This window comes from Zootoca vivipara, chromosome 14 (assembly GCF_963506605.1).
Source record: "Zootoca vivipara chromosome 14, rZooViv1.1, whole genome shotgun sequence".
Classification (NCBI taxonomy): Eukaryota; Metazoa; Chordata; class Lepidosauria; order Squamata; family Lacertidae; genus Zootoca; species Zootoca vivipara.
In genome coordinates this window covers 48,341,440-48,364,122 of record NC_083289.1, presented here as the reverse complement: position 1 = coordinate 48,364,122, position 22,683 = coordinate 48,341,440, and the positions used below count along the sequence as shown (strand labels likewise).

At 49.6% G+C, this 22,683-nt stretch overlaps 1 protein-coding gene and 1 non-coding gene across 6 annotated transcripts in view; both read left to right on the top strand.

Annotated features, from left to right (window-relative positions):
* The window catches only part of RAI1 (retinoic acid induced 1), a 223,155-nt gene that overhangs the window by 173,892 nt on the left and 26,580 nt on the right, over positions 1 to 22,683 (top strand). The gene's annotated exons all lie outside the window — the stretch shown is intronic.
* TRNAK-UUU (transfer RNA lysine (anticodon UUU)) lies at positions 6,255 to 6,328 on the top strand. Its single transcript has one exon. It is a non-coding gene; the product is annotated as a tRNA-Lys (tRNA).

The window sequence follows — 22,683 nt, the reverse complement described above, 5'->3', positions numbered from 1 at the left end:
GAGAGAGGGAAAACGACTCTGCCAGCTCCTCCTTTTTTCTCCTGCAAGAGGTGGAGGAGAAAAAAGAGTCGGAGAGAAACAGAGAATTCAAATGCAGCCACTGACTCCCCCCTCCCCTTTTCATTCCCCCCAGGTCCCTGTGCACGTCAGGCCTGACTGTTGTGTACACTGTCTGTACACTGCAGTGCTGGAATCTTTTTTTTTTTTACCAGATCCCGATTCTCTCTCTGTGTCTCCTTCCTCCTTTCCCTCTTTTAATTCCCCTGGTGCTAATAAATTCTAATTGGGGGGGGGTCTGGAAAGGGTGGGAAGTGACATGCCCCACAAGTATTGCTGCACATGGTTGGAGAGCCAGCGATGTGGGAAGAGAGAGAGGCTTTGTTGCTGGCTAACACAATAGCCACCTCTGCAGCAGAACCACCAATGGGTATGTAGGCAGAAAGGGGAGAGACAGATAATCGGGAAGAGGGAGGGGGCGAATCATTTCGATTTCGATTTCTCTTCCTTTCTCATTCCCCCCGCCCCAATCTTTTATGTTCAGTTGTCCACATTTCTGCATCAATTGGAGATTCTTCAAAATAAAATAAAAAAGTCATCTTGAAAATTCACCAGGATTTTAGCGTTAATTCTCCCAGTGTTTTGTGTATGCAGTTTGGCCAGACATTATGCACTTCTGCATGTGATGTTCAGCAGTAGCTGCATTTTTCAGCACATGTTACCCTAACAGATGTGTGGTCGTACGCGTTGCTTGGCTGGAGAGCTGCATTGCAAAATTCATAGCGTTTCATTGTTGTTTTGCAAAGTGGAAATTAAGTTCTCCTTTAAATGCAACTTTATTGTTGTTATTATTATTTATTAAATTTATTAGTCACTTGCTTTGCCATAGCAGCTCAAAGCAACATACAGTATTTTAAGCAAAAAAGAGAGAGAGAGAGAGAGGAATACATACAGATATACTATGCATATATATCACCATTTATATAAATAAATACTTTGGCCTTTAAAATGTGTTTGTGGGAGGAGGGGGTTATTGGTTTGTTTTTATTATGTATTTTGCATTCTCAATTTGTGTTTTAATGTTGCGAACATGTCCTGCGATCTTTGGATGAAGGGCTGCACACAAATCTAATAATAAAATATATTTAAACCAGCATTCTTTTTTAAAAAAACCAATCTAAAATATGGGGTGTTTTTTGTTTGTTTGTTTGTTTGTTTAAACTAGATTAAAACATCCCACCCTCTCAAAAAGGCCATAGATAGTTAAATGCCAAAGACCTGATACAGTGGTACCTCGATTTACGAACGACTCGACAACCGAATTTTTCGACTTACGAATGGGGGAAATGGCCGTGCGCTTACTATTTTTTCGACATCCGAACGGAAACCGCAGCGGTTTTAGATAGGGTTTATTCAACTTACGAATTTTTAGATGGGGTTGCTTCGACTTACGAATTTTTCCGTTCCCAGTGCATTCCTATGGGAAATCGCGTTTCCAATGGCACTTTTCGACTTACGAATTTTTCGACCTACGAAGGTGCCTTCGGAATGGATTAAATTCGTAGGTCGAGGCACCACTGTAGTTAAAAGCCAAAGACCGGGTCACTTCATATGGAGAGAGGTGGTATTGTGGCCCTGAGCCGTTTACAGCAAAGGTTTTCAACCTTTCCGAGTCCATGGCTCCCTTAATCAACTACATTCTTCCTGTGGCACCCCTGTGGGGCTCAGTTATGTCACCCCTTGCCTGCAGAGCTGGCGGCCCCTCACCCTTTTTCGAACACCCTCCCTTGTGGAGTGCTCCCTCAGCCTCCTCTCCTCTCTCCTCTTCTTGGGAGTCCTCTGGGCATCCCGTCTCTGAACTGCCCCCCACCACCACCCCAAAGAAAGGTGCTTCCTAGAGCAGGGGTAGGCAACCTAAGGCCCGTGGGCCGGATGCGGCCCAATCGCCTTCTCAATCCAGCCTGCGGACGGTCCGGGAATCAGCGTGTTTTTACATGAGTAGAATGTGTCCTTTTATTTAAAATGCATCTCTGGGTTATTTGTGGGGCATAGGAATTCATTCATTCCCCCACCAAAAAATATATATAGTCCGGCCCACCACATGGTCTGAGAGAGAGAGTGGACCGGCCCACAACTGAAAAAGGTTGCTGACCCTTGTCCTAGAGCAGGCACGTCCAACAGGTAGATTGTGATCTACCAGTAGATCACTGGATGTCTGTGGTAGATCACTGCTAGATCACTGGCACCCCTAAAAAAAGCTCACCCAAAATTTTCCTCCTCCCTAAAAAAAAAGCTGAACTATGGCCTAAAGCCCTAAACAAAAATGGGCCTCCCTCCCTCCTAAAAGAAGCTCAACAAGTTTGACCTAACCCCCCCAAAACAGGGCTTCCCTTCCTTAAAAAAAACTCAACAGCTTTGACCTGAACCCCCCAAAAGGGGGTAGATCACTCCCAGTTTTTAACTTTGTGAGTAGATCAGAGTCTCTTAGGAGTTAGCCACCCTTGTCCTAGAGACACCATTCCTGCAGAGCTTGTAACCAGGGCTGCTGCAATAAACAGCTATTCAAGCCTTTGGGAGGCAGAGATGCAAGAGGGCATCAGAGGATGGAGGGAAGGAAAGAGAGACAGAGGCCAGTATTGCCTGCGGCATCCCTGACCATCTTTCAAGGCACCCAAGGGTGCCATGGCAGACTGGTTGAAAACCAGTGGTTTAAGGCTTTCTACGTCAGAACTTTGAATTAAGCCCAGAAACTGGTGGGTAGCCATTGCAGTCAAGCCAGCAACTCCGATTTTTCCTCCGTCCTTAATTGTGGCAGTGTGTGCCCTCCATCCTCTGCCCCGCCACCTCAAGTGCTTTGACCTGGCTGGAATGTCTTCCTGAACAATGATAATTCTTGCCTGCCCAGAGGATGGAGAGAGAAGAGCCCAGCTGATGGATCAGACCAGTGGCCCAGCTAGTCCAGCATCCTGCTCTCAGAGTTAAGGGGTGATATGATAGCCATGTTCAAATATATGAAAAGATGTCATATGGAGGAGGGAGAAAGATTGTTTTCTGCTGCTCCAGAGAAGCGGACACGGAGCAATGGATTCAAATTTCAAGAAAGAAGATTCCACCTAAACATTAGGAAGAACTTCCTGACAGTAAGAGCTGTTCAGCAGTGGAATTTGCTACCAAGGAGTGTGGTGGAGTCTCCTTCTCTGGAGGTCTTTAAGCAGAGGCTTGACAGGCATATGTCAAGAATGCTTCGATGGTGTTTCCTGCTTGGCAGGGGGTTGGACTGGATGGCCCTTGTGGTTTCTTCCAACTCTACGATTCTATGATTCTATGAGTGGGCATCCACAAGGGGTGCCTGAGCTGTGTTCGAAACTCCCATTGTTCTAGGCGCATTTTGCGACAGGGTATTTCATTAGAGCGAGCTGTTTCTGAGCTTCGGATTATAACTGCAGAGTGGAAGGAAAGGAGGACCTTTTTCTTTTCCCCCACTTCCAGCTGCTCTTTGAAGACCCTCTTAAGAATATTAGGGGGGTGGGCATCAGAAGGACTAGATAGAACATGTGAAATAGGAACATAATATTTTAACTGCAGTTCATTCATTTTCAGCTTTGTATTCTTGTTATATTAAAAAATGTACGTTGTTGCGCCCATAACCTAGGTTTAAGGCACCGTTTAGCTCCTAGCTTTCATGTCTCAGTTTCTAACCCTGCGCCTGAGCCCTCTCCCCTCCTGCATTTTCCAGCAACTGGTATTCAGAAGCATTACTGACTGTGGAGGCTGAGCAGAACCATCACGGCTAGTAGGCATTGATAGAGGTTTGTGCTCCTGTGTGCCGGAAGCTCTTGCTTTTTCCTGGCTGGAATGTAGATTACAGCACCAAAGTTCAGAGTCGTTTTTAAGCAGAGGTTGGGTAGCCATCCGTCATGGATGCTTTAGCTAAGATTCCTGCATTGCAGGGGGTTGGACTCGATGACCCTTGGGGTGACTTCCAGTTCTACGATCCTCGCTCCGCCCACTTCTGCCTCTGGCCCTACCCACCTCTGGCATGTGCCTCTCCCCCAGAAGGTTGCTGACAGGGGGACGTGGCTCCTGGACTAACCCATTTCTCTCGCCCCTGATTCAGAGACGTTCTGTAATCCCTGGACGTATGCAGCATGCTTCTGAATCACTTTTAAAGCCCCCTTCCCTAGAATCCTGAGAACTTACCTCACAGAGTGTTTGTTGTAGGGGAGGAAGGGAAAGGAGAATGTTAGCTGCTTTGAGACACCTCAAAGTGATAAAGCAGGATATCAAATCCAAATCCAAAAACTGTAGTTAGTGAAGGGCGCTGGGAACTGTAGCTCTGCAAGGGGAGAACTACAGTTCCTGGGTGCCTTTGCAAGGGAAACTTACTTTAAATGTTCTAGTTCTAGTTACAGGTAGGTAGCCGTGTTGGTCTGATGTAGTCGAAACAAAACAAAAAAAATTCCTTCCAGTAGCACCTTAGTACCAACTAAGTTTGTCATTGGTATGAGCTTTCGTGTGCATGCAAAAGCTCATACCAATGACAAACTTAGTTGGTCTCTAAGGTGCTACTGGAAGGAATTTTTTTTATTTTGTTACTTTAAATGTGTGCAACCATAGTCGATGCACTCAACCCGGTCTCAGAGCCATTTTCTGGGGCGTTGGGGGGTTGTTGTGGTTTTCCCCCTTGCCAACCCCTCCTTTCTGGCTCCCCATATCTTCGCCTCCCACCACACCCTTGCATCTCCCCCATCCCCAGCCTTCCCCCTTCCTAATGATAAAATCATATGAAGCCGTTTGCAGCGTGGCAGTCGGCCAGAGAGGGTTTCTTTAAACTCCAGGAGCTCACAATTAGGCACCACCACAGCTGACACGCTGACAGGCTCACGCTCTCAGAGTCGGTGGTGTGGGGAGGGTGGGGGGGGGAAGAGCAGAGCACAGAGGAGGAAGAGGTGGAGGTGGCAGGCAGCCTCTGCCATATTCTCACGTCCCCCACCCGCTCCCCAGTCGAAGCACTGTTTGGAATTTAATTTAGGAATGAGTGCGAAATCTGGCTGATGCGTCAGGGAAGGAGAAGTCTGCCTCCCTCCCTCCCTCCGCCTGGCCTGCCTCTTGCACTTGTTAGCAGACATCTGTACACAAAGCGTTTCCGTGACTGGGGCCAGAAGCATGCTCCCCCCCCCCAGGAAGGCATCCTCTGTTAATGTTTCCCTGCGCACAGTCGCAAGCGGTTTTAAGAACATAGGAACGTGACACGCTGGCAGAGTCAGACCATTGGTGCATAGAATCACAGTTGGAAGGGACCCCAGGCACCCTGGGGTGCCTGGAATGGTAGCCAGGTGCGCCATGGGCAGCACCGGCCCCAACCCGCCCTCCTTCCTCTGATGCCCTCTCATGTCTCCGCGTCCAGAGACATGAGCAGCTGTTCGTTTCAGCAGCCCTGGCTACAGGTTCTCCAGGCAAATGGTGTCTCTGGGCCTGGCCAAGGGGAGTGCTGGTTGGCTGGAGCTGAAGCAAGCGGTCGAGGATTCCTGAGGAGAGGGGGCAGGAGAGGAGGCCCAGGGAATCCTCCGCAAGGCCCAGGGTGTTCAAAGAAGGGGTGAGGGGCTGCCGGCTCTGCAGGCAAGGAGTGACCTAACCGAGCTCCTGAGACTCGGAGCACATTTCCCCACAGGGGAGCCACAGAAAGGATGTAGTTGGTCAAGGGAGCCGTGGGCTCAAAAAGGTTGAAAGCCTCTGCCATACGGGGATCAGAAGCAGCCCAGTAGTGCCCACACTGACTGGCAGCAGCTCTCCATGATTCCAGGCAGGAATCTTATCCCAGCCCTACCTGGAAGTGCCAGGGATTGAACCGGGAACCTTCTGCACACAAAGCAGATGCTCTGCCACTGAGCTACAGCCTGTCCCCTAATGGAAGGCTATTATGGGCTCCACATATAGCAGCCCAGGCTGTCTCTCAGTCTAGGCCAGTATTGTCTGCTCTGACTGGCAGCTGCTCTCCAGGGTCTCAGTAGGGGTGAAAGGATATGTCCATTTCTGCTTCTCTTGGTTCTTTCCTTTTTCCAGTTCTCTGCATTTTGCAGCGACCCTCATTTTTAAAATTTCAATCCTCCTGAAAACTTGTCAGCCTCGCACCCCACTGTGTTGCATCAGTTTGGCCCTTGGATTTCACCCTTGCTGAGGACAGGGACCTGTCTTCTCTTTGCGTCTACTGTCCTGTTAGAGTACCTTGCGCTGCACCTTTACAGAAAGGGTGAGACTCCTGGGATAGCTCAGTTGGTAGAGCACGAGGCTTTTAATCTTGGGGTCGTGGGTTCGAGCCCCACGTTGGGCAAAAGATTCCTGCATTGCAGGGGGTTGCACTAAATGACCCGGGGGGGGGTCCCCTTCCAACTCTACAATGCTGTGATTCTACCATTGGTCCATCTGGCTCAGTATTGCCTGCACTGGCTGGCAGCAGCTCTCCAGGGTTTCCGGCAGGGGCTTCTTCCCTGCAGATGCCACATTGGATTGGACCTGGGGTGCAAAGCAGGTGTTCTAACGCTGGGCTGCAGCCCTTCCCCGTCAGAAGAGCAGTGTTGAGGGGGAAAGCCTGAGCTGTGTTGGTGGTAGAAGCTGCCGTAACCTGGTTTCAGGGTGGTCAGAGGCTGGAATGCTGGCAGGGGTGGATGGCGTGTGGATGGCTTTGCAGCTGGCACATCAGAGCGGCCTGTGGTTAGCAAGAGCTTTGCATTCTGGAGCAGCATCTTTGGAGAGAGGGAGACACACACACACACACACACACAGAGAGGGAGAGAGAGAGAGAGGGAGAGGGAGAGAGAGAGAGAGAGAACTGATTGCGGAGGGATGGCTCTGGCGCCACTGTATTAACGGTGAGATCTCCAGGCAGATCACTGGCAGCCAATGGCACATATTATTTTTAGTTTACAAGGCCCTGTTGAAATCCCATCCGAAAGAGCAGCAAGCAGCTGGAGAAAAGACAGCAAGATTGCCAATTTGCAGGATGGCGGTTTGTTGGTGCTGTCGGGTTCCGCTTCTCGTTTCTTTGCTGTTGCAAATCTCGACACCTGGGAGAGCATCTTCAAAGCTCAATTGCTAAAGCTGGAGCAGTCGGACAGTAACCTGGTTTCTCTGTGTGGCCTCCCTTGTCCAAAAGGAGGTGGGAAGTCCAGATTAAAGGGGAGGAAACGCAATCTGGGTGCAGCTAACGCACCTCCAAAATCAGGAGCCATTCACCCGAAGTTCATTCAGGGCATCGCTCAGAAAAGAGAGGTCCCGTATTTTTTTCATGACCCAGCGTTGAAGCTGGAGTGTGTGGCGAGGTGGCAGGGGCATAAGCAGGTTGAATGCAGAAGCTCATGAGCCCATAACTAGATGGTTGCCCAGGCAAAAGATCCAAGTATTTTAAAGCAGGCCAAGTAACAAAGAACCAATAGGCTACCTGGAAGCAGAGCCATGCTTGGAAACCTACAGCTCCATGTTCCTTGGCAGGAAACAGCATCTGGGGAGCATGGGATTTGAATTCCCCTGCCTCCCGACTCAGTTCAGGAGGCATGGGAAGCCACACATCCCATGCTCCCCAGCAGGAAATGCCACCCTTGAGCATTAAAAAAGGTAAAGGGGCCCCTGACCATCAGGTCCAGTCGTGTCTGACTCTGGGGTTGCGGCGCTCATCTCGCTCTATAGGCCAAGGGAGCCAGCGTTTGTCCGCAGACAGCTTCCGGGTCATGTGGCCAGCATGACAAAGCCGCTTCTGGCGAACCAGAGCAGCGCGCGGAAACGCTGTTTACCTTCCTGCCGGAGCGATACCTATTTATCTACTTGCACTTTTTTGATGTGCTTTTGAACTGCTAGGTGGGCAGGAGCTGGGACCGAGCAACAGGAGCTCATCCCGTTGCAGGGATTCGAACCGCCGACCTTCTGATCAGCAAGCCCTAGGCTCAGTGGTTTAACCCACAGTGCCGCATTACTTCTGATTAAGGAGAAGCTTTATCCCATCCCTAGTAAACCCTTCCCATTGCGAATTACCCCCTCCCCACTTTGCAAAGGTGAGATTTGTATGTTTTATTATTATTATTTATTCATTCATTTATTTATTACTTATACCCCACCCATCTGGCTGGGTTTCCCCAACCACTCTGGGCAGCTTCCAACAGGAGATTAAAAATACATTAAAACATTAGCCATTAAAGAAAAAACTTCCCTAAACAGGGCTGCCTTCAGATGTCTTCTAAACATCTTCTTATTCCTTTGACATCTGATGGGAGGGCTTTCCACAGGGCGGGAGCCACTACCGAGAAGGCCCTCTGCCTGGTTCCCTGTAACATTGCTACTCGCAGTGAGGGAGCCGCCAGAAGGCCCTCGGAGCTGGACCTCAATGTCCAGAGAGAACAGCGGGGGTGGAGACGCTCCTTCAGGTCTACTGGGCCGAGGCCATTTAGGGCTTTAAAGGTCAGCACCAACACTTTGAATTGTGCTCGGAAACGTACTGGGAGCCAATGTTTGGGCAGTGTGTGTGTGTGTGTGTTTGGTAACAGGGAAGGAAGGCTGGCTAACAGTGGTTGGCAAATCCCATTTCAAACTGGGCCCAAATTTGGCCAAGTTTGCGCCTAGCACAAAATGGAAGTGAAGTTCTTCAAACTCGGGTGGGAGTTGGAAACAGCCATGCTTCTGAATACCAGTTGCTTGAAACCACAAGGAGTGGAGAGGGCTCTTGTGCTCAGATCCTGCTTGTGGGCTTTCCACAGACATCAAGTTGGCCACTGTGAGAATGGGATGCTGGACTAGATGGGCCATTGGCCTGATCCATTGGCGGGCTCTTCTCTTGTCCTTCTTTTGGATCTGTGACATCATCTCCTCCGTAGAGGCATCTTCTTGAGCAACGAGATACCCACTGAGTGACATGGCATGTACATCCATGGCTGATCTGAAATTCAGCCCCGCATGTTTCGGGTCATGGGCGGATTCAGAACACATGTTGTCATGCAACCCCTGAAGAAAGGCCTCTCGGTCGTTAAGATTTACTTGTCAGGAAGGTTGGGGAAAGGAAAGGGCAGCATATACAGCACAGAGATCTCTTTTCCTCTGCCACAAGTAGCAGCCCTGTGGCTGAAAGCTGAGATGTGTGTGTCTCACCCCAGAACTTTTTTAATTTTAAACCCACATGTTTTCTGCCTTGCATTAAAGCTGAATGCCTGTGCTAACATTTCTGAAAGATGCTCTCTCCTCCTCCTGGGCAATCGGCTCCAAGACAGGAGCTGGGGGGGGAGGGGCAGCCCCTGGGATTTTTCTTTTCTATTCCAGGTGGCCAAGCAGCTCTAGGGCTCAATTCCCTCCCCCCCCCAAAAAAAATAATGTCCCCCTTCAGCCAAACTCACTTGTGAGCCAGGAAACGCAGGACCCCTAAAGGAAGTCCTAGCAGGCCTTTGAATCCGCCTCTGGAGTTGAAACTTTGAGAAACGTTTCCATAACCCCTGGTAATTATTTGAAGGCATTCTCCAGCCAGCCAAGCTGCGAAGCCAGCTGGGGAAAGACCTGGCAAGGTTCAGCAGACTAACTGCCGTCATTAACTACAGTGGTACCTCGCAAGACGAATGCCCTGCAAGACGAATTTTCCGCAAGACGAATGTGTCTTGCGATCTGATGGTGACTTGCAAGACGAATTCGTTTTGCGAAAAATTCATCTTGCGAATCGCGCTTTCCCATAGGAATGCACTGAAATTTAATTAATGCGTTCCTATGGGCAAAAAAAGAAATTTCGATGCATTCCTATGGGAAACCGTGATTCGCGAGACTAATTTTTCTCAAAAACGAATTGACTCGCAGAACGAATTAACTTCGTCTTGCGAGGCACCTCTGTACAGGGGGGGGGGGTTGGACCATAGGTAGGAAGTTGGGAACCTCATGTTCAGGAGCCAGTAGACCTCCAGGCTTCTGCACCCGACTTTCAGGGCTCAAACCATCACCCTAGGCCATGCTACTCACCGTTCCTTTACTCCCCAAAGCTCGGAGGGAGCCCTGGGAGTTTGCTTTCCCTCCCTCTGAAAGTTGGCCTGAATTTTCATGGACACACAACAAATTAGCATATGCAAATGGTACGCCAATCTGTGGCATGGGCCTGCACCCAAGGGCCTTTTTAAGAGCCCAGCACCCGCTCTCCACATTTCTTATTCTCTTTCTGTCTCTCTCCTGTCGGCCAGTCTTCAGACTCCATAAGAGAGCAGGGCTATCGATTTCCGTTGCGAATGCAATCGGGAGATAGGCTAGCAATTTCCCGGTAATTGTGGGAGTGGAGAGAGAGATGAGCTGCAGGAAGGAGCTTGTGCCTGGGGTGGGGGTGGGGGTGGCGGCAGTAGCAGCAGCAGTCGGCTTTCGTGCGCAAATCAACTGGAGCCCGAGGGCTTCCCACCTCTGGAGGAAAGATTTTAACCTCTCTGCCATAGACAGTTGACTTGGTGCTGTTAAAAGATTGGCTAGGGAGCAGCCGAAAGGTAAGCACGTCTGCTCAGGACCCAGCTGCGGCAAGGCCAAGGACTGAGCCACAGGGCCAGTAGGAGGCAGGGGGAGGGAGGGAAACATCTGAACAGGATACTTGCTGCAGACGAGCCTCAGGGGATGACCTTCTGGACCCCAACCAGTGATGGGGGGGGGGTCAGGCAGCTCATGTGAAAGCAGGGATGAGAGATAGAATCATAGAGTTTGAAGAGACCACAAGGGCCATCCAGTCCAACCCCCTGCCAAGCAGGATACCATCCCCTGTCCGGCTCCTTTCTTTTGCGCATCTCTCTGTCTTCTGTTCTTCTTGAATTCTGGTTTGGCAAAGAGAATTCTGTGCCGGAACGGGAGCATGGCTGTATCTGCCATAACTCTGGGTTGTTTTGCATCTGTTCCCTGTCACGTCACTGATCCATATACAGTGGTACCTCGGTTTTCGAACGTAATCCGTTCCAGAAGACCGTTTGTGTTCCAAAACGTTCAAAACCCGAAAATTCAATACGGAAGCCTCAATACGGAAGCCGCGTGGCATGTTCTACTTCCGAGGCGTGCTCGAAAACTGAAGCGTTTACGTCCAGGTTTGCGGCGTTCGAAAACCAAAATGTTCAAAAACGGAGACGTCCGAAAACCGAGGTATCACTGTATGTGCATTGCTAAAACGTTGCAAAAGCAATAAATGTGCATCATCTCATTGAGATTCCTCCCCGTGCAGAGCAGGTCCGCCTGTGCGCTCCTTTGCCTGGGTTCAGAAAAAATGCAATCTGGGTTTTTCAATGGTGTGTTACCATCACATCAAGTCGTATGCATCGTCACCCTGACATTCCTCTTCAGGCAGTGTTTCGCTGGTGTGCCCTTGCGCATGGGTGGAATGGCACAGAAAAAGCATCTTGGCTGAAATGGTTCGTACAGTCACGCTGAACAACAAGACTCTACTGCACCCCCACATCGCAAGTTTGTTCTGGGGTCACAGGGCATGCTGTGTTTCATGCAGAGCTCTGTCCTCCAATCGAGGGGGAGGAACAGCCAGGGGCTGCCTCCCTTCCGCCTCAGGTGGTTGCCTCACCTTGCCTAACAGTAGAGCCGGGTCTTGCCTCTTATCTCCTTTCACCCTGTACCAATTTCACCAAAAAGCCTCTGAACGCCTGTTTTTAATCCACTGTGCCCCTAGTCTCTTCAGTGTGGAATAAATTCAGCAGCTTTATGTATGCATTAGGGTCCCCCCCCCCTTTTCATCACTGAGCTTTTTCCTTGCTTCGGATTTTACCATTGGATTTTTGTTATTCTTTGTGGATTATATATTGATTTGTGAGTGGGGACTTGAGCCCTGGTCTCTCCTAGGGGACCAAAGCTCTGGTGGATTGCGTGGATGAGACCAACTTCTCTCTTAGGTCCTGTCTTAGCTACAGGGCTGAGCTTCATAGCTCAGTTGGTTAGAGTGTGCTGCTGATAATGCCAAGGTTGCAGGTTTGATCTCTGAACAGGACAGGTGCATTTCCCTGCATTGCGGGGGGGGGGGGTTGGACTAGATGATCCTTAGGGTCCCTTCCAACTCTACGATTCTATGATTCTATCCTACGGCACTCTGATAAGCAGTAGTTGTACGCACACAGGGAGAATGCAAGCGGCGCCGTCTCGAGAGTGTATAAACAGGGCGTGCTTGCCTCGAAAAACAGACAGCATGTGACTGTCAGAAATGGCATGCTAATTCCTACCCAGAGGCAGAAGCATCACGTATGACTTGGCAAAATTGTGCTCCGGGTTGACGGGTCCCCCCCAGTTCCCTGCCGCTCTGCCCTTTACCTCCAAGGGTTAGTTGCTCTCCCAGGTGGGGAAAGAGGAGGGTTGCTGGTTGCCTGGCAACTGCCTCACATGCTCCCTGACCCAAAAGTGATGCTCAGCATGGAAGTGACATAATGCACAAGGGGAGGAGGATGCTGCCTGCCTCAAACTCCCCTGCCAAGACAGCTTTCAAAGGAATCGGGCCTTCTAAACTGTGGTCTCTTAGCGAGCTATGTCAGGCTTGGCCTTTCTCCCAGAAGAATCTGGGGTGGGGTGGGGGAAATCCCCCGTGGTTCTTTCACGCTCCTCCACTCCCAGTTATTTTATTTGGGGTTGTTTCTTCTTCTTCTTCTTCTTCTTCTTCTTCTTCTTCTTCTTCTTCTTCTTCTTCTTCTTCTTCTTCTTCTTCTTCTTCTTCTTCTTCTTCTTCCTTTCCGAGAAAGGCAAGATTGGATGGAGAACAATGCTCTCGTCTCCACTCCGCAAGAGCCTGGGTGACGGTAAAGCAGGGATGCCGTGTGAACTTCCGAGGCATTGCCGTCTTTGAAAAGTTGCCCTGGCCCCCGTCAACAAAGCCCGGGAGAGGCTGGACACTGGCAGAATAGCATCAAGCGACCCCCACGCTGACAGAGAGAGAAAGAGAGAGACTGGTCTTCCCATCCAGTGGCCAGAGGCCATCTCCATGGTGACGGCTGTGGTTATCTCTAGATGAGTTGCGGGAGGGCAGAAGGCCTGCACTGTTTTCCAGCTAGCCCAGGCTGCAGCAATTGTATCCTCTCTTGCCCTGCAGCCGCCCAAACTCCCTGCGTCTTCCCAGTCTCCCGAATCCCAGTGCCGGGTTCACACATCACAAGAAGCCAGGGCTACAGGCCAGCTTGAAACCGTGGCTTCCAGATAAATCGCAACAAGCCAGCAGCCCTGACCTATTGCAACGGGCAAACAAGGCCATTGCAACGAGACCAGATTTCAGAATGCTCCTGGATCAACCGCAGCTTTGCAGATTGTGTCTCAGGCAGACTGGATCCAGTTCTACGGAGACATGAATCCACTGGATTTTTTATTTCTCTTTAAGCGGCATCTAGAGCCACAGCTCAGCGAACTTACTCAGATAGTGGTAAATTAGGCAGGCCTGGTGTCAGCAGCTGGCATCCGAGGGCAACCGTCGAGACCCCAAGGCCACAGCAGGGCACATCATCACTGACGCCCACCCTGCTGGGTCTGCGGGCCGCCACTGTAATTTCCCAGAATGCCCCGAGGCAACACTACGTTGGGCATGCTGGGGCATTGTGGGAAATTAAAATGGCAGTTCCCGGCCATGCCCAGGTCTTCGTCAAAGTTGGGACCTTCCCTCTTTGGTAGACTCCAGATTCTAACATGTTGATTCCTGATTTACACAGAATCTTAATTTAGAGGTTTATTTTGGGCTTTACACAAGAAGATCTTTCATGGGATTCCCTCCACATATATACACCCACTTTGCACATTTCAGAATTTGACCAGATAGAGACGCCTGGAATACTGTTTTTGGCTCCCAGGGTTGAAGTTCCTCACACCTGTTCCTGGGAGCTATAGTTTCTTAAGGGTGCTGAGAGCAGTTTGAAGACCCTTATTCCCCTCCCACAGATGCAGTTCTCAGAGTGGTTTATCAATCCCTCTGGGATTTGTAGCTCTGCGAGGGGAATAGGGGGAACAGGGGGTCTCCTAACAACTCTCAACTCCCTTAAGAAACTGCAACTCCCAGGGGAACTTTGGGGGAAGCCATAGCTGTTTAAAGAGATATTGCAGTGATTTAAATGTTGTTATTATTATTAATCATAATTAAAGTTAATAGTAACTTTATATTGTGATTTACAACCAAACACACAGACCAAAAAAACCCACATAGATACATTAAAACCAAGAAGAAAAAGAAATACATTCACAGAATAGTAGAGTTGAAAGGGACCGCGAGGGTCATCTAGTCCCTATGCAGGAATCTCAACTAAAGCAACTAAAGCATCTATTACAGATGGCCATCCAACCTCTGCTTAAAAACCTACATGGAAGGAGAGTCTGTTCCGCTATCAAACGGCTCTTACTGTTCGAAAGTTATTCTTGATGTTTTAGTCAGAAACTCCTTTCTTGTAACTTGAAGCCATTGGTTCAGGTCCTGCCCTCCGATATAAGGGGTGGGGGGGACAAGCTTGCTCCATCTTCCATGTGACATTACAAAGGCCACAGACTTTTAAGGCCAAAAGCCTGGTTATAGAGCAGTGATGGGCAACCTTTTGAGCTTAGTGTGTCAAAATTCGCCAAAAAACCGAGCATAACTCGGGTGGTGTGTCACTTTGAGAAAAAAAACCATGATTTCGCGATATTTGTAGTTTAAATAACAAAAATGTATAATTGTAATATATAACTGTATTTAATAAACCAAAAAATAATTATTTAACTAAACCAAACCAAAAACCCCTTATTTATCACAAAGTGCCCAGAGTTGTTGAGCTTCTTGGGGGGAGCTGCTGACCAAAGTTTTGGAGGGTTTTTTTTGGGGGGGGTGCAAAAGTTGCTTTGCTTTTTCTGGGCGGTGCCCCAAAGCTGCTGCACTTTTTTGGGAGGAAAGAGAACAGAAATAAATGACGAATAATACCTTCGCTGGAACTAATATGCAGCACCGACATAGTCTGCCAAAGCGCCAAAAAACCAGCACAGAACGGGTTAAAAACGAACGCTGTTACACCCAATCATAGTCTACCAAAGCGCCAGAAAAAAACAGCACAGAAAGGGTTAAAAAACCAATCTCTCTGACTACCAGCAACAACAACAACAAAGGATCCAGGTTTTAACGGGCGGAGACAAGTTGTAGCGGAGACAAGCTGTAGGAGGAGCGGGAGAACAAATGGGGGGGGGGAAACCAACAACAACAGCACGAATGGGCCGATAGGGCGCGTGCAAGCAGTGAGGGCTCTGCGTGTCACGTCTGACACGCATGTCATAGGTTCGCCATCACTGTTATAGAGGAAAGTTTTTGCCTGGCTCCTAAAATATATATAATGATGGTGCCAGGTGAGCCTTCCTGGGGAGTGTGTTCTACAAATGGGGAGCCACTGCAGAAAAGGCATTCTCATGTTGCCACCCTCTAGACCTTCCGTGAAGGGGGTACATGCAGAAGGGCCATAGATGCTGGCCGCAGGGTTCATATGGGGAGACGCAATCCTTGAGGTACTGGGGTCCTGAGCCTAAATATATGGTGTGAATGTTGCCACTGTCCCTTTTGAGCTCGCTTCTCGAATGTGGAGCACCAGCCAATGAGAAAAATATGCTTGTGAGTAAAAGCTTGAAAGGATGGGCAGGTTGCCTCCGATCGATAGGTAAAGCTGAGCCTTGCCTCCACATAAGCACCTCTCGCTGCTTCTTGGGCCTCAACAGCTCCTTAGGATTGACAGGTCATGATGTTGCAGCGGCCGCACAAGCCACAACTAATGGAATCTTCTTTCTACACAACTCCTAAAGATGTCACAGCCCTGCCAAGATGCATAGCAACCCTGTTCCCCCTTGGCTTCCTGGCCCACACCCTCCAAACATTTTCCAGCTTCCTCCCACCTCTCCCTGTCCCTATATCGGGTCTGAGCCTTATCGTATCTCCCTAAACCTTTACAGTATTTCCTTTCTTCCCGGGACCATTTCTCAGTGCTCTGCCTTACTAGGTAGGGCCTGTGTGAGCTTTTGATCCCAGCCAACTTCCCCTTCCCCCATAGTAGCAAATACTCTAATGGCTTTGTTCCCTAAGTAGCTGGAGAGTGTTCATGAATGACTTTCTGTAACGTGACACCAGCTCAACCAATCGGTGTCTGAGACTTTGCCACAAAAAGCACAATGGGATGCAGATAAAAAAGCAAGTTGCAGGTTTAGGCTGCTCTGGAGCACCTCAACAAAATGACAAATTGTCCGCTGGCCTCCACATCTCTTCCCCCTCTGAATATGTTTATGGAGACTCAATAGCAGTAGCTCCCCGCTTGTGGAATGCTCTTCCCACGGAGACTCGCCTGGCGCCTTCATTATACACCTTTAGGTGCCAGGCAAAAACGTTCCTCTTTAACCATGTGTTGGGGAGGCAAGGATTGTTTTTATTATGTATTCTGTGTTTTTATGTTGTGAATGGCCCTAAAACCAGCAGTTATAAGGCGGTAGAATCATAGAATCATAGAGTTGGAAGAGACCACAAGGGCCATCCAGTCCAACCCCCTGCCAAGCAGGAAACACCATCAAAGCAATCTTGACATATGCCTGTCAAGCCTCTGCTTAAAGACCTCCAAAGAAGGAGACTTCACCACACTCCTTGGCAGCAAATTCCACTGCCGAACAGCTCTTACTGTCAGAAAGTTCTTCCTAATGTTTAGGTGGAATCTTCTTTCTTGAAGTTTGAATCCATTGCTCCGTGCCCGCTTCTCTGGAGCAGCAGAAAACAATCTTTCTCCCTCCTCCATATGACATCCTTTCATATATTTGAACATGGCTATCATATCACCCCTTAACCTTCTCTTCTCCAGGCTAAACATACCCAGCTCCCTAAGCCGTTCCTCATAAGGCATCGTTTCCAGGCCTTTGACCATTTTGGTTGCCCTTTTCTGGGCACGTTCCAGCTTGTCAGTATCCTTCTTGAACTGTGGTGCCCAGAACTGGACACAGTACTCCAGGTGAGGTCTGACCAGAGCAGGTATACAAATTGAATTGTAAAATAATAATAATAATAATAATAATAATAATAGGGGGAGAGAGGGGCAGAGAGGAGTGCGCTTTCTCCCAAAGAGCCCAGTGTGACAGCTGCAACAAAGCAAAAACTATGGTTCCTCTTAGCAAACTGTCCCCACCTCAACCCTCCTTTGCTCATTCACCTCCATCTGTTCCATCGCTCCTCGGCCATGATTGGTCCAGCTCTTTGAAAAAGCGGGGAGAGGCGAAATGTGGGGCTCTTTAAAGCGAGCCCCGTCACGTCCTTCCCTCACACTGCACGGGCCACAGGGCCCCACTACCCCCCTCCTTGTGCTGAGCTTTGGGGCTCTCCTCTCCGAGAGGGTCTGCCTTTGATTTCATAGCCCGCCTTTGTTCCCCGAGCCTCTTTTCGCACGCACATCCTTTCCTCCGCCCTCCCGACTCTCGGCTGGGACACGGAGCGTGGAGGAAGGGCTTTCTTCCCCCTCCCGTGCCAGGTTGCTGGCTTGCGAGGCTCTGCTGTATTTTTAATTGAACTGTCTTTCCGGGGAGATACATGCCTGACTCCGCGTTCCAACCGCTTGGTGTGTGTTGGGAGATCCAGCTGTAAGGCAGGGTTTGCAGCTCGGAGGAGGAGAGGGAGGCTGGGAACTGATGGATGGACCAGAGGAATAGGGTGTGTGTGTGTGTGTGTGTGTAGGTTTCGATTATCTGTGCTACTTCCATTGCAGTTATAAGGATAACTCCAGAGAGGCTGCCTTGTTTTAAGGCTGTCGTCGCAACACCAAACAGCAGCACCGTGGCACTTTCAGAGGGGAGCAGATTTATTGCAGCATAGCGCACATCATCAGGGAGCTTATGCCATAATAAACGTGCCAGTTCCACAAAGTGCCACAGCACTCTGGCTTGTTCAGATTTCTAGCTTTCCTTCCTTCCTTCCTTCCTTCCTTCCTTCCTTCCCTCCCTTTTGCAAATAAATAAGGAAACGGATGTCAAAATACCAATGATCACCATAGGACACTCGACAGGAAGGGAAAGCAATCTGGGACTAATAAAGGAAGAAAACCTAATTTCTGCAGATATGCAGGCCAGGCAGGGGGAAAGTGCAGCTGGCCCCCTCCTAGACCCATGGCAAAGTTTTGCACCTGCCGGGCTTTTGGCAACAGGCCAGCAGTAGCAACCCCCCCCTCCTCCCAAAAAAGGACCAAAAACACCCTTTGGGAAAGGCCCCCAGCTCGGTAGCAGAGTACAGGCTTTCCATGCAAAAGGTCCCAGGTTCTGTGTCCAGGTAGGGGAGAGTACTGCTTCCTCGGAACATACAAAGATTGTTCTGGATCAGGACCAATCCAGTCCAGCATCCTGTTCTCACATTGGCCAACCAGATGTCATAATGGGAAACCCACAAGCCAGGACCCAAGCCCTCTCCTCTCCTCTGGTTCCTGGCAGCCAATATTCAGAAGCATTTGCTGCCTCCAGCCGTAGAGACAGAGGACATCCATCATGGCTAGTAGTGATTGACAGCCTTCTCCTCTGTAAATTTGCCAGCGCTTTTGCGGCCATCCAAGTTGGCAGCCACCACCTCTTCCTGCAGGAGTGAGTTCCATAGTTTAACGACGCGCTGCATGAAGAAGTCTTTACTTTTATCTGTCCTGAATCTTTCTACATTCAACTTCGCTGGCTGTCCATGAGTTTGAGGGAGAGAGAACAACCCTGTGTGTGATACCCCGGAAAGCTGCTGCCTGTCCGTGCCAACAGTACAGACCTAGATGGACCAGTGGCCTGATTCGGTATATGGCAGCCTCTTGAGTTCTTAGGCAGCAGGCAAAAGGGCATCACAGCCTTTCCTAAGGAGATGCGGATTTTTATCTATGAGTGCAGTCAGCAGTTCTTAGGCAATGGCAAATTTTGTGGGGGTTGAGCTGCTTTGTGGGTGAATGTACACTTGTGGTCTGTGTTGACAGCAATGAGGCTGTGTGTGGGCTACAAGCCCTGGCAAGCAGCCATACAATCCAGGAGTGTGTGTTTACACGTCTGTGTCATGGAGAGCACGTATAGTGAAGCGTTCCTGTGTGTGCAAGCAGAGAGGGTGTTTGCATCCTGGCTCCCACCCAGACCACGATGACAGAGGCCCTTGCTTGAAAGTAAGGGAGGATCACAGAGTTGGAAGGAACCCTGAGTGTCATCTAGTCCAACCCCCCGCAATGCAAGAATCTCAGCGAAAGCATGATGGTTAGCCACACAACCTCTGTTTAGAGGTATTTACTGGGGGGGGGGGAGACTCAGCAGCAGCTGGTGATTTCCTGCAGATGCTCTACTCAGGCTAGAGGCCAGGGAAGGTGAGGCCAGCCAGGCGAGAAGCAGAGGTCCAAGTCTTAAGGAGTCAATGTGCAATTCATTGGAGGTTTTTAAGCAGATGTTGGAGGGCCAACCTGTCATGGGTGCTTTAGTTGAGATTCCTGCATCGCAGGCCGTTGGGCTAGATGACCCTCGGGGTCCCTTCCCACTCTAAAATTCTGTTATTCTATGAATCCCAAGATCGGGGCAAGGAGATCCGAACTTCACAGTGGCAACAACATTGTCCCAATGGGATGGCACACCCACCCACCAAGCTTTTAAAGACTGGGCAAAGCACATTCTTTTCCAAGACTCTCTTGCCGGGCAGGATTGTAGATGTACCTGTTTCTTCTGACAGGAGTGCCTCTGGGCCCTGGGCCACCTTCCTTTTCTGACTCTGCTTGGTCTATCCCTAGCGGTGGGCTGACACCCTTCCCAGATTCTGTTGCTGCTCTCCTTTCCCCAGGAGGGAAGGAGCGTCCTGCTTCTTCAACCAAGGCAGCCAGATCCTGGCAGGGAGCCTACGGTATAGCTGCCTCCTCCAGCCTCTATTCCCCAGCCTCAGCTCCTCCTCCACACCAACCTCCTCTTCCCTCCTGTTCGTCCATCCCTGCGATACCTCAGGACTCGCAGCATTTTGCATGTCAGTGCTCAATTGGCTGCTGCCCATCTGCTCCACAGTCTGGGTGTCAAGGGCGACATACCTGTGTGCTGTGTGCAAATGTTCGTGCAGGTGCGGGCACATCTTTTGCGGCAGGCGGGCGTCGCTCGCATCTAGCCTGCGGGCTTCAGCAAAGCTAGAGAATGACTGGTCGGATTCCAACCCAGCCAGCTACGTTCTCTTCCCCCAGTCAGGGTGTGCGTGTGCATATGGAAAAGAAAAGAAAATATTCCGAGAAGTGGCAAGGAAAAAGGGTGGGAGCATCATTATAATGTGTGATTTTAAAAATGTTTTTATATATGTTGGTGGGACCCAGGTGGCGCTGTGGTTAAACCACTGAGCCTAGGGCTTGCTGATCAGAAGGTCGGCGGTTCGAATCCCTGTGACGGGGTGAGCTCCCGTTGCTTGGTCCCAGCTCCTGCCCACCTAGCAGTTCGAAAGCACGTCAAAATGCAAGTAGATAAATAGGAACCACTACAGCGGGAAGGTAAACGGCGTTTCCATGTGCTGCTCTGGTTCGCCAGAAGCGGCTTTGTCATGCTGGCCACATGACCTGGAAGCTATACGCCGGCTCCCTCGGCCAATAATGCGAGATGAGCGCGCAACCCCAGAGTCGGTCACGACTGGACCTAATGGTCAGGGGTCCCTTTACCTTTACCTTTATATATGTTGGAAGCCACCCAGAGTGGCTGGGGCAAGCCAGCCAGACGGGTGGGGTACAAATAATAAAATTGCTGCAATTATTATTATTATTATTATTATTATTATTATTATTATTATTATTAAAAAATAAGAAGAGCCTGCTGGATCAGGCCAATGGCCCATCTACTCCAGCTTCCTCTTCTCACAATAACCAACCAGATGCTTGCGGGAAGCCTGCAAGCAGGATCTGAGCCCAAGAACAACCTCCTTCGCTGTAATTCCCGGCAGCTGAGATTCAGGAACATTGCTGCCTCTGACCAATGAAGCAGAGCCGAGCCATTGTAGCTCACAGCCACTGAGAGCCTTATCGTCCATGAATTTGCTTAATCCTCTTCTGAAGCCACGTAGGTTGGTGGCCACCACTGCCTCTTGCGGCAGCGAGTTCCAAAGTTTAACTATGTGTCACATAATGAAGTACTTCCTTTTCTTTCCCATGGATCTTCCAACCCTTCAGCTTCATTGGATATCCTCGAGTTCTCATGTTTTGGAGAAAGGGAGAAGGATTTTTCTCTGCCCACTTTCTCCATGCCATGTATAATTTTACAAACCTATATCTGTGCTGCCTCTTACTCAGCTTTTCTCTAAACTTGTTGTTGTTTAGTCGTTTAGTCGTGTCCGACTCTTCGTGACCCCATGGACCATAGCACGCCAGGCACTCCTGTCTTCCACTGCCTCCCGCAGTTTGGTCAGACTCATGTTAGTAGCTTCGAGAACACTGTCCAACCATCTTGTCCTCTGTCGTCCCCTTCTCCTAGTGCCCTCCATCTTTCCCAACATCAGGGTCTTTTCCAGGGAGTCTTCTCATGAGGTGGCCAAAGTATTGGAGCCTCAGCTTCACGATCTATCCTTCCAGTGAGCACTCAGGGCTGATTTCCTTAAGAATGGATAGGATTGATCTTCTTGCAGTCCATGGGACTCTCAAGAGTCTCCTCCAGCACCATAATTCAAAGGCATCAATTCTTCGTCGATCAGCCTTCTTTATGGTCCAGCTCTCACTTCCATACGTCACTACTGTGAAAACCATAGCTTTAACTATACGGACCTTTGTCGGCAAGGTAATGTCTCTGCTTTTTAAGATGCTGTTTAGGTTTGTCATTGCTTTTCTCCCAAGAAGCAGGCGTCTTTTAATTTCGTGACTGCTGTCACCATCTGCAGTGATCAAGGAGCCCAAGAAACTAAAGAGTCCCAAATGCTGCAAGCTTTCTTCATGGGAGAGTCACTCCATCCCCTTGACTGTTTTGGTCGCCCTTCTCTGAACTGTGGATCTCTGACACATGAACAAGGCCACTGGCCATGCAGATCTGCTTTGGGCGTGTGTGCGGGGGCAGCGCAGGGGTGCAATCTAACCGCCTCCCACCTTAAAATATTCCCCCTCAAAAGTCAAACACCTGAAGCGGCTAATAAAAAAAGCAATTAAAATACATTAAAAAACCAGCAACGGCTACACAAAGAAGCACAGCCACACCGAAGGATAGCTCAAGTCTGTAGAGCATGAGATTCTTAATTTCAGGATCATGGGTTCAAGCCCCACATTGGGTGAAAGATTCTCGTATTGCTGGGCGTTAAACTAGGTATCCTTGTGGCCCCTTCCAATTTTATGATTCTGTGATCAGTTTTTTGGGGGGGTGGGGTGGATACCAGCATCGTTGCAACAGCAGAACAGACCAGCCCTCTTAATTCTTCCCAACCATGCAAAAGAAAAAGACAAAAAAAAATGTTTCAGTAGTGCCTCAAAAGGTCAATAGCAAGGAGGTCAAGAGAAAACCCCAGGGGGGGGAGAGCGTTTGAAAGCCAGAGTGCAAAGGTCAGGAAGGATCTGTTCTGTGCACTTTCTTCCCACCCCTTGAAGGTGTGGGGACACAGAGCAGGCCTTCCCGTGTGCAGGCAGGTTTTTACGGGAGGAGACAATCTGCACATGCTCAAACCATCAGGCATGCACAGAATTGCCCTGTGTATGTTGTCTGTGCGCCGGTACGGACATGACTTCCAGCAGATTGCAATGGAGCACAGGGGAGGAGGAAGAACAG